Source organism: Diadema setosum, chromosome 14, assembly GCF_964275005.1.
Source record: "Diadema setosum chromosome 14, eeDiaSeto1, whole genome shotgun sequence".
NCBI classification, from domain to species: domain Eukaryota; kingdom Metazoa; phylum Echinodermata; class Echinoidea; order Diadematoida; family Diadematidae; genus Diadema; species Diadema setosum.
The window spans coordinates 7,421,602-7,432,263 of NC_092698.1; positions in this window are offsets into that span (position 1 = coordinate 7,421,602).

A 10,662-nucleotide genomic window follows, 5' to 3' on the forward strand; every position below is an offset into this window, starting at 1 on the left:
GAAAAAGGCCGAGGGAGAGTAAGGCCGAGGAAGGCTGACACATGCTCGCTTGTTGTCAGCTCGTGGTCGGGTTACGTAAAAACAGACGATATGAAATGCATGCCCATTACATCCCTCAAAGAAGGTTGTATTTTTGCTGCTTTGGTTTGTTTGTTCATTTGTCCGTCAATCTGTCTCTCTTTTCACAAAATAAGTCAAAATTTGAGAACAGATTAGGATGAAATTTTCAGAAACAGCCGGTTGGTAATGGCGCAAGGAACATATCAAATTTTGGTAGTGATCAGGATTACGGCCCGGGATGCACCATCAGGATCCAGGATCTTTCTTTTTTGTTTTTCAATTTTGTTTCGTATTTTTGAAAGGATTCATGTCAATTCTACTGCATTTAGTAGGCTGGCCATCGGCAATAATGCGAAAATAAATACATTCAAAGCATGCTGGGTGGCTACGGAATCTTTCATTGCCGCATAGGGAAAATTACTTTCATCTTCCGTAAAGTGCTCTGAAGTAAGCATTTTTTTTCTTACCGGTAAACCCTATTCTGTCACATACACTGTACACTGTAGCCAGACTGCTCAGACAGTTTGCAGTGCGCAGACACAAGATTGTTGATGGCCATTTCTGATTATTATTGACATTAATGTGTCATGTTATACATCATTTAAAAGCTTATGGTCTAAACTTCCATATTACATGATAATCTGAGTGAGGGCACCCTTAAATTTTAAGTAGGACGCCCTCTTATGTCACATAATTATCACTGCAGACTTACTTCTACATGTTAAAATACCACCTCATTTTTTCACACAACATGCTCTTGCATCACAAAAAGGTCTCACAGATGTTGTAGAGAATTTATTCAGCTTTCAGATGATATGATTTTTTTCATCAATAGCATCAGTACTTTTCATTTTATGAACAAAAGTCTGTGGCAATTACAACCTAGATTTCACACATTTTGTGTAATTTCTGATTTTGTGAATGAATGTTGGCCTGAAAATAGATAATGCGTGTTTGTATCTTGTCAAACTGAAAATACAAATTGAATTGTGCTTTTTATTCTAAATCTAGATTAATCTTGTCCTGTGATACTGCCATAATGATGAGATAATCTAAGGATAAAAAATGTTCTTAAAAATTGTTTTTTGGAATGTCCATTCAGGTTGATCATATGACATATGTATGCTACATTATTGCTAGTCTACAACTTTCTGCACTCTCCTCATTGAAACAGAATTGAACTATAAATATGGATACCTATGGAAGATTCTGAACGCAGGCCGAGCCTCTGTATTCAGATCCAGGTTTAGTCCTTGAGATGAGCTGGGTCATGACCAGGTGGCGTGGCGTCGAACTTAAATTTAATGGGTTCATTGTCCCAGAATTTATCCAAACCAATTTCAAAACTGAAGACACTGGGTGCATCTATTAGATTTCTTGGTAAACTATTCCATGGTTTCCTAATACGCATGTAAAATGAGTTTCTTCTTGTAGTGGTATGTGAACGAAAAATATATAACTCTTTACTATGTCCTCTTGTGCATTTTTTTTTTATCAAACCCAAATCAGGCACTACTTCCTGATCATGAAACAATCTAAAAGCTTCAATCATGTCACCTCTCGCCCTGCGGTATAATAAAGTTGAAAGTCCGAGGTGCCTCAATCTCTGTTCATAAGATGAAGATCTTATTTCACGTACTAATTTTGTGGCCCTCCGTTGGACATTTGCTAAATCTAATATATGTTTTTTCAAATAAGGACTCCATACCGCATGGGCGTATTCTAAATGAGGCCTTACCAAAGCTTTATATAACAATAAAAAATTATCTTTATTTAGATAAACAAATGTGCATCTTATTAAATTCATAATTTTATTGGCTTTGTTTATTTGTTCCTGAAAATGTTGTTCAAACTGAAGTTTAGAATCAACCGTGACTCCTAGGCCCTTGCAACTATCAGTTATCACAGCAGTCATTTTCTTTATGATAAACATGCACTGAACTGAAGTTTCGCATAGTGATGGTTTCCTATGTAACTAGAGAAGCACTCTGAGAGCGCAGACCTCCGCCAAGCATGCAGCTCATTTCCACCACTGATCTCGTTCTTTCATAGAGATATCAGTGATTTCAATCCATACGTACTTAGAGCATTGTGTGATGAAAGCTGCCCGGTTTCCCAATATAGAAGCCTTTGTTACGTCATAAACCCTCAGCTGCACGGCACACTTCGCCCTAGCAGAAACTAAAGCACACACTTTAGTGCGCGCATGCAAACCTCAAATACGCGCAGCCGGAACTCCCAAGTTCATTGACCCTACCTGTCAAAATATAAAAAGTCCTTCACAAATTCCCCCCAAATTCTTGGATCACCACCAAAAGTTAATCGTTCGTTACATATATGTGCCATTCTCAACCTTTCCTGCAAGTTTCAGCTCAATCCGTTAACTATTTTTAGAGTTATTTTGCAAACGGACAAACAAACCAACGATAACAAAAACATAACCTCCTCCCTTGGCGGAGGTAATAATGATAAACAGTCAAAGTCAAACATACCCCAACATCAAGACTGACTGTACAGCTACAGCTTCAGGCAGCCGGCAGGAGGCTACTGTAACTTTATTGCTAATTACACTATACACCCATACCTGCCCCGCTGGCCCCGCCCGGCTGCGGCTGCGTGTTTTTTTAGACGGCGCAGATTGGGGACCCTAAAAATCTAAAGGGGACATTATCCGAAACCTACAGTAACCCTAACCATCAAACCCTAACCCTAACCCTAACCCCAATCCTATCTGGAAACCCTAACCAAAAACCCTAACCCAACGTTTTTCCCATAGGTTTAACACGCGCCATGCCCCAATCTGTGCCGTCTTAAAAAAAAAAACGCCGCCCGGCTAAGTATGGTTGGGTGTTCATAAGATCGGACACCTAACGTTTTTCTATCAATAGAAACGTGAACAATCTCACAATTTGCCTGAAATTTTACTCACGTGTGGAGAAAATACTCCGGATTCACAAGCGCGCACTGAAAATGCGATCTGGGGTACGCGCTCTAGATGGCGGCTTCGAACGCGTGGGGTGTCATTTTTTCCGCACTCAGTTGCCGGGCTCATATCGACCGACCACCCCGCCCTCTATTGACAATACGTATAAAGCGTACTTAAACGCGTTTTTTCGACAAGCTGCTGTTTTTTTCTAGTCGTAATTTTTTTCCCCAATAATATTTGAATATATTTTGAATCCTTCGATATTACTTTTGAAGGACTGTTTGATGAATTTGACTTGATTTTCATTAGGAAACTTTTCATCGTAATTGAAATAAATTAGATGAGTCGGTTTGTTTTTTGTACGGTCGTAGCGGGCGACAAAATGTTTATGTCATGTGTATGTGTAACGTGTGTGCACGATCGTACAAGCGGCGGCGACAATTTTGCGGTCAAAATCGTCAAATTTATTACGGAAGGATACTCTACATCTAACAACGAGTCAGCAAAGGTAGGCCTAGTTATATGTAGTTACACGATAAACCTTATTCGATTTTGCTAAATTTCGGTAATTTAGAGGGAAAACTTAGTTGTTTTCGCCACATTTTACTCGGTAGCGTAGCCCAGTGAAGAATCGAACACCGTTGCGCGTAGTCCCATGCGTACATTTTCTTTCTGTACGCGCAATGCCATTATAATGCGCGGTCGGTCGTTATGGACCCGGTCGGTGGGTTGGACCCCTACCATACTAGAGATCCATTGCACTGCTAGTATTGGTGCTGTGAGTAAACAGTTTATCTATTATACAGATCATTTATGAGGCCGATATTACTGGAACTATACCCCTTAACAGAATTTAAAGATGTTGAAATCCCTATCTTCAATGTTTTCACTTCATATATTACTGTTTTGACTTAGATAAAATAGATGAAAATTGACCCATTCGTACGATCTTTTCATCGCACACGGAGATCTCTATTACAGTCCCACATGTACAGATTCGTGTAAGTTCTCCACAAAAGAAACCTATGGCAAAACTGTACACAATACGTTGCAGGTCCGGCTATTGTCCTATTGAATGGAGTGGTGGTGGTGGACTATTTCAGGACAATGCCGCATTTAGCAGTCCTGAAACAATTTATCTAGAAACTCTATTTAAATTAACAGCTCTTATTTGGATGATTAATTCTACAACTAATAGATAGAACCCTTTTAAATTGTAGCTTTGAAGACTCGCATTATTATTAATATTAGGCCATAAATGGCCGAAATAGGTGACAGAATAATCAGCCAAGTTAATCACAGTCTTAACTGTGGTCACTCTCAAAGAAGAAGAATCCTTTAATAAATAAAGTAACTAGTTTGGAAAATTTAGCATCACAGTGACAGTGTCTACTCACTTCAAACTTGTCAGACAGCCAATTGGTTCCAGGTCAGAACGAGTTTCACAGGTGTGAAATGAAGTGCACGATTTTCGTATAGGCTAGGCCTACATACTGTGAAAACGCGGTAAAATACGATTAAGGCGCGCTACCGGTACGGTACTACTGACTCGGCATTCAAGCAGTGTTGTGCCACCACGTACATACACGTGACGGTTTGTTTTCATTCCATACTGCGTTCCATCAAGGCTAGCGCCAGCTGTTGGCGGGGCACGGGGGGGGGGGGGCGGTTGCGTCATTCGCCTGTCGCGGCCGGCGGAGCGGAGGGGGGGGGGGGGGGGGGGGGGGAGGGGGGGGGGGGGGGTCGGCCCCACTTTATTTTGCATCATTCAAAGAAATACATCAGATGTCACCACTTTGGCTGCTGAAGAAACCCGACGAAGTGGCACCAGAAGTTGCGCTGAAGGCATTTTTTTTTTTCTTGTTAGCTCAGGAAACGAGGAAGGCCCCCCTACATACTGCTCTGGGGCTACTAGTAGCCTACATGTAGTACAAAATGGCTCAAAGATGGAACAAATTTGTTGTGTAGAACTTGCAATTAATTGTTTGTGCTTTGATTGTCGGAACTGCAAAACGTTTCAACTTTAGATCGACAAAAAATTGTTTTTGGTTTTGTTTTTTTTTGTGTGTGTGTGTGTGTTGGAACCGCTGGATGAGGAGACTGCTTGAGTTCATGACATCATGTGTGGACAACAATAATTACAAATAAAATAATAAAAAAAAATTAAACATGATTTCAATTTTCGAGCATAGAGCACGTGAATAACCGCTTTCAGAAAGCAGGGGAAATAATTACTACCCTCAACATAATGTCAGTAGGGCCTATCAAGTTGATGGAATGTGTAATTATATCTGAAAATAAATTTTGAGGAAAATTATTCCCCTTATATTTTCTTTGTATTGTTGTTCCTACACCAAAACTTTAAAAAATTATAACTTTTGCATTCGATTGTCGGATTTTCCTCAAACTTTCACTGATGCGTTCTACTTATAATGTTGCTGCTTTCACTCAATCCACATTCTCTTTGGGTTTTGGTTTCCTTTAAAGGACAAGTCCACCTTCATATACATAAGGATTGAGAGAATGTAGCAATATTAGTAGAACACATCAGTGAAAGTTTGAGGAAAATTGGACAATCCGTTCAAAAGTTACGAATTTTTTAAGTATCTGCGCAGTCACTGTTGGAAGAGAAGACTACTACAGTGTATGATGTCACATGCGTACAACTATATAAGGAAAATAGAAAGAGAATTTTACAAAACTTTACTTTTTGAATAAAGTGCACATTTCTTCGACTTGCTACTGACGTATGTTAAGGGTAATATTATTCCCCCTGCCTTCTGAAAGAGAGAAGTCAAGTGTTCTTTTGTTATGCGAGAAAAATGGAAATATGTTGAATTTTCTTTAGAAATATTCTTTCTTTATATCGTTGTACTCATGTGACATCACAAGCTATAGTAGTCTTTTCATCCAGCCATGACTGAGTAGAAACTTTAAAAATTCATAACTTTTTAACGGATTGTCCGATTTTACTCAAATTCTCACTGATGTGTTCTACTAATATTGCTGCATTCACTCAACCCACATGTCTATGAAGGTGAACTTGTCCTTTAAAGCTTTGGTGTCACAGATATGGGTATTGGTACCATTTTAATGATTTTCATCGGTCACAAGTCAAGATACAGGACAAACCAATAGTTGAATTGGTCGCTGTCTTGAAATTCAAGATGGTCACCAAGCTTGACGAAGTAAAGATGATTATTTCAATAAGATCTGTCACAAACATGGCCTACAGGACGGTCGTAAGACGTGCTCGAAAAAAAAAAATGGTAACTCTTTTTTTTTTTAAATCAGCATCCTAAAATGGCATTTTGGCACGAAAATCCAGATGGATGTAATTATCTGACATAATAATCATTTAAAGGCCTTATGTATATTATGGCCGGTACGAGTTCGAAACTCTTACGACCGGAGGAGAGGATGTGGCCGAGGGGAAGTCTTCCAGCATAATGTACCGGAAGCTTCCATTATAGTAATTCAGCGATCTATGGTGCACACTATTTGTGAAATGTTACGGAAATTGACAATTGAATACTAGTAAGTGATACATAGATGTTGGTTAGTTATTCAATTATAGGCATACTCCCAGCACACACACACACAAAAAAAGAAACCAACCCAAAATCCAAATTCTGTAAATGTGACTTAATTTTTCCTGCTACAAATACTGATGCAATTACTCGAAAATGTACTGCAGCGACCAAGCGGTGCAAGTGGAGGGTGTAGGAAGGGGATTCCCCCTCCCGTACGAGGGAGTTATATAATCATTTACAGTTTAAAAAAAAAAAAAAAAACGATCACTTGAGTGATCTCGTTCACACTTTCGCTGGAATATTTTGAAAATTTCCACAAAAAAATAAGATAATACGTTAATTATTTCTTTATGTTGCAAGAAAACAAAGCCCGAGACCAACTAATTCTGTAATTGCTGCATGAAAATAATAACACACTAATCAAATTATTTGAAACTCTAAATATCTAAGCTGAGCGACAGAGCCAGGGGGTTAATAATTATATACCCCTCCCACAGGAGGGAGTTTTTGGAATTGGAAATCTGGTGCACACTTTTGGTGAACTATTCAAAAATTTGCAATCCCGTTATTTTGTCGTTAGCAGTAAAGGCTATCCACCTCCACAGACTGATGATTAAGCATTAATACAGGGCCGATGCTGCTAGGTGGGGGGAGGCAAGTTTATATTTCAGGTGCCACTTCCGGGTTTATATCAGCTGACATGAAAAACAAAAACAAAAACAAAATCAAAACAAACAACAACAACAAAAGCTTACTTAGCCGCAATGGAAAAAGGGGTGTTAAGCGCATTTTTAAGACTCATTTCATCGATCACTTACCTGTGGTTCACATTCTCTCGCAGTATCTATTTTAGTTTTTGATCGGCCTTCAATGGAGTGGTGACAGATAATCGTGACACAATAATGCCACGTGTATTCATACAATAGGATAGCGAGAAATGTAATTAGCAAAATAATACAGAAAAACCCCAAAATTGTGATTGCTTCGTGATTTTCTTGAGTCTAGACGGGGGAAAGGGGGGGGGGGAGTGAAAACTCTTAATTCTTCCCAGCTACATATTCACGGCCATGGTCGAGATCGGGTCACGGCTTTCAAGATAAGGTATCTTGATCAGCAATTTACTCGAAGTCCCGACTCAAGACTCTCCTATAGCTGTTCAGCTACTAACGCAGACGAAGCGGGAATGGGGCAAGGGCGGTCCGGGAATTCCGTAAAGGGGGGGGGGGGAGGAGGGGGGGGGGGGGCGCAAAAAAATAATCTCTGGTGAGACTTCGTGGTTTCATCGGTTGACAAGCAAAAAGAAAAGAAAAATCCCCCACCCCTTCCACTACTGTGGGAGGTTCAACCTGGCAAGGTTATTTGTATGGATTTTGGCTTTTTCAACAATCGAAATCTTAAAAATTAAAAAAGAAACGATTCTGTTGCAGTCAGAGCTTTGGGAAGAAGTTTTCACTTTCTTTTTCTTTTTCTTTTTCTTTGTTTTTGTTTTCGTTTTTTTTTATGGGGGGGGGGGGAGGGTGGGGTCATTCCTCCCAAACTATTTTATACGGGCCCATTCACCGGGTCTTTAAATAATGGAATCTAAGTGATACATGGAGCTGTGGGAATGCAGCAATGTCTACACATCAGCGAAGTCTGAGAAAAATTAAAGGATGTGTACAGTTCTGGTTGAGGTGAGGATTTAGCTTTTAACGTTTTGCAAGATATTCAGAAACCACTCTATGAGATGTCAAAGAGCGTGCAATTCTAAGGGGTATCAAAAGTTTATTCGATGAAAATCGGGTTTGAAATGGCTGAGATATCCAAAAACAAGGTGAATCAAAGAGATCCTAATAAAAGCCGTGGCCTGTCGCCTTTTGTTATTATCACTTTTTTTTTTAATATCTCAGCCATTTGAAAACCAATTTTCATCAAATAAACGTTGAATCCTTCTTGTAATTACATGCTCTTTCATATTTGAGTATATGAATATAAGAACGACCCAAGTCCATGGAAGACCATTTCGAGTAAACTTAAAAAAAACTTCATATCTTTTTTATTTATCCAATAATATTCTATTCAACTGTGATGGGAAGGCGACATTGTATATACAAATTAGAACATATATCATTATGACAATTAACATTTACATTAATTGTGGAGAGGCCATTTTGTGTGATGGACTTGGGTCGTTCTTTGAATCATATGGACTTGGGTCGTTCGTTGAATCATACACATGATATTCTGCTTTAGAGATGAGAGAAGGATGAGAGAGGGCGCTATAATATGAATGTAAGAATGACCCAAAGTCCTTCATTTTTACATTCATATAAGATTTAACTCATTAATTTCAGGCACTTCCGGGGGTAATTAGGATTTATCATTTATACACAAGATGAGTCTATGCATAAACTACAATTTCCCATGTCAAACTGAATTTGGCCAAAAATTGGACTTGGGTCGTTATCATATTCAGGTCTTCTTTTTATAAGAGGTTTCTCATTATCTCACTTATTTTTACAAATGTTATAAACCTGAATCTCCACCTCAACCAGTACTGTACAGTCCCTTTAAACCATTCATTGATAAGTTACAAATTGTCAAAATTTCAGTGCCGCCATCGCTGGATGAGAGCACGACATTTTGTGACGTCCTGAGTGGAAAACAATACAAGAAAGTTCACAAGCGGGAGGGGAATGGTTAATAATGCCCTTAAACATATGTCAGTAACAAATATAAAAGGAAATTTGTTGGCTTTCCTTTCACTAAAACAAAAAGGAATTTTGTGGAATTTTTATACATTTTCTTTTCATCACATTCGTTTTGACCGTGGCATCGCACATTGTAAGGGAGACTGGATTATATATTACTGGGATCATCGAAAACTATCAAGAAGATCTGACCAACACTCTCAATAAAAACAAACAAACAACAAACGAAAACAACAACATACAAATATTAATTGACCAATCAGCGGTCGGCCGATATAGCAGTGATAGATAGGACCATCAAAAATGTAAAGCTCCATAATCAGTGGAGTAAATCCGCGCTATCATATACTAGTATGAACACAAACCCTCAACATTTTGACGCACATGTGCGTGATACGTGCGTTCAAAACTATAAATGATATGAAATAAGTATAAAATGGTGATGAGATTTAGTGTAATAGATATTTCGTTTTTTGTCAGATTTTACTCTCTTAAAAAATCGAGTGAAATTGGAGTGAATTTTGAGTGAAAATTTTCATTTTCATTCATTTTACAGTGACCTCAGGGATCACTCGAAGATTTTGGAGTGGTCCCTGAGGTCACTCCAAAATCAGTGAAAATGAACATTTTCACTCGATTTTTTGAGAGAGTAGTGCTAGATTTTCTTAGATTAATTAAATAACAATAGTCGCCCCCAAGGGCCTTGATCTGTTTTCATGGGGGGGGGGGGGGGGGCAAAACTTCGATGATAATGTGCGAGGAAGCTTAGCGGGGTATATGCAAGGTGAGACTTAGCATTTCAAGTGCACACTTTTGGTGAAAATATATTCGACTCTGTTCTATCAAAAAGGTAAGGGGAAAATGAGATATTCAGGAAAATGTGAATGGTTAAATTGCAGTGTCTCGGCTCTTGTTCCTTGCGTACATCATCACTATATACTAAGTCTATGGGTCAAGGGTCAAGGGCGGTGGGGAGGGGTCGGGGGGGATCACCTCCCTCCCACGCAACGGAGATTTTGCATTTTTCTGGAAATTTGTCAGTCACGAAAGTGTACTAAGTCTATGGAGGGGGCCAAGCAAAGGGGAGGGTCGAAGGGGGAAGGTATCCCCCTCCCATTCTAGGGGGCTCTAGCATTTTGAATATTGAAATTCAACAATCTTGGTGCACACTTTTTAGAGGAATGTCTACAAATTTTTCAATCAGAGAGATGTAAGGCTGTGGACGGAGATCCAGCAAAGGGATAGATTTGGATTATAATATTAAATATGGAAACAAAACATATTTGTGAATCATTGGCCTGCAGGGCATTCACACTTTATACCTCCCCTGCACAAATATGAGAGTGAACAAACACACAGTACACACACACACACACAAACACACACACACACACACACACACACACACACACACACACACACACACAGAAGACACAACCACAGAAAACACAAC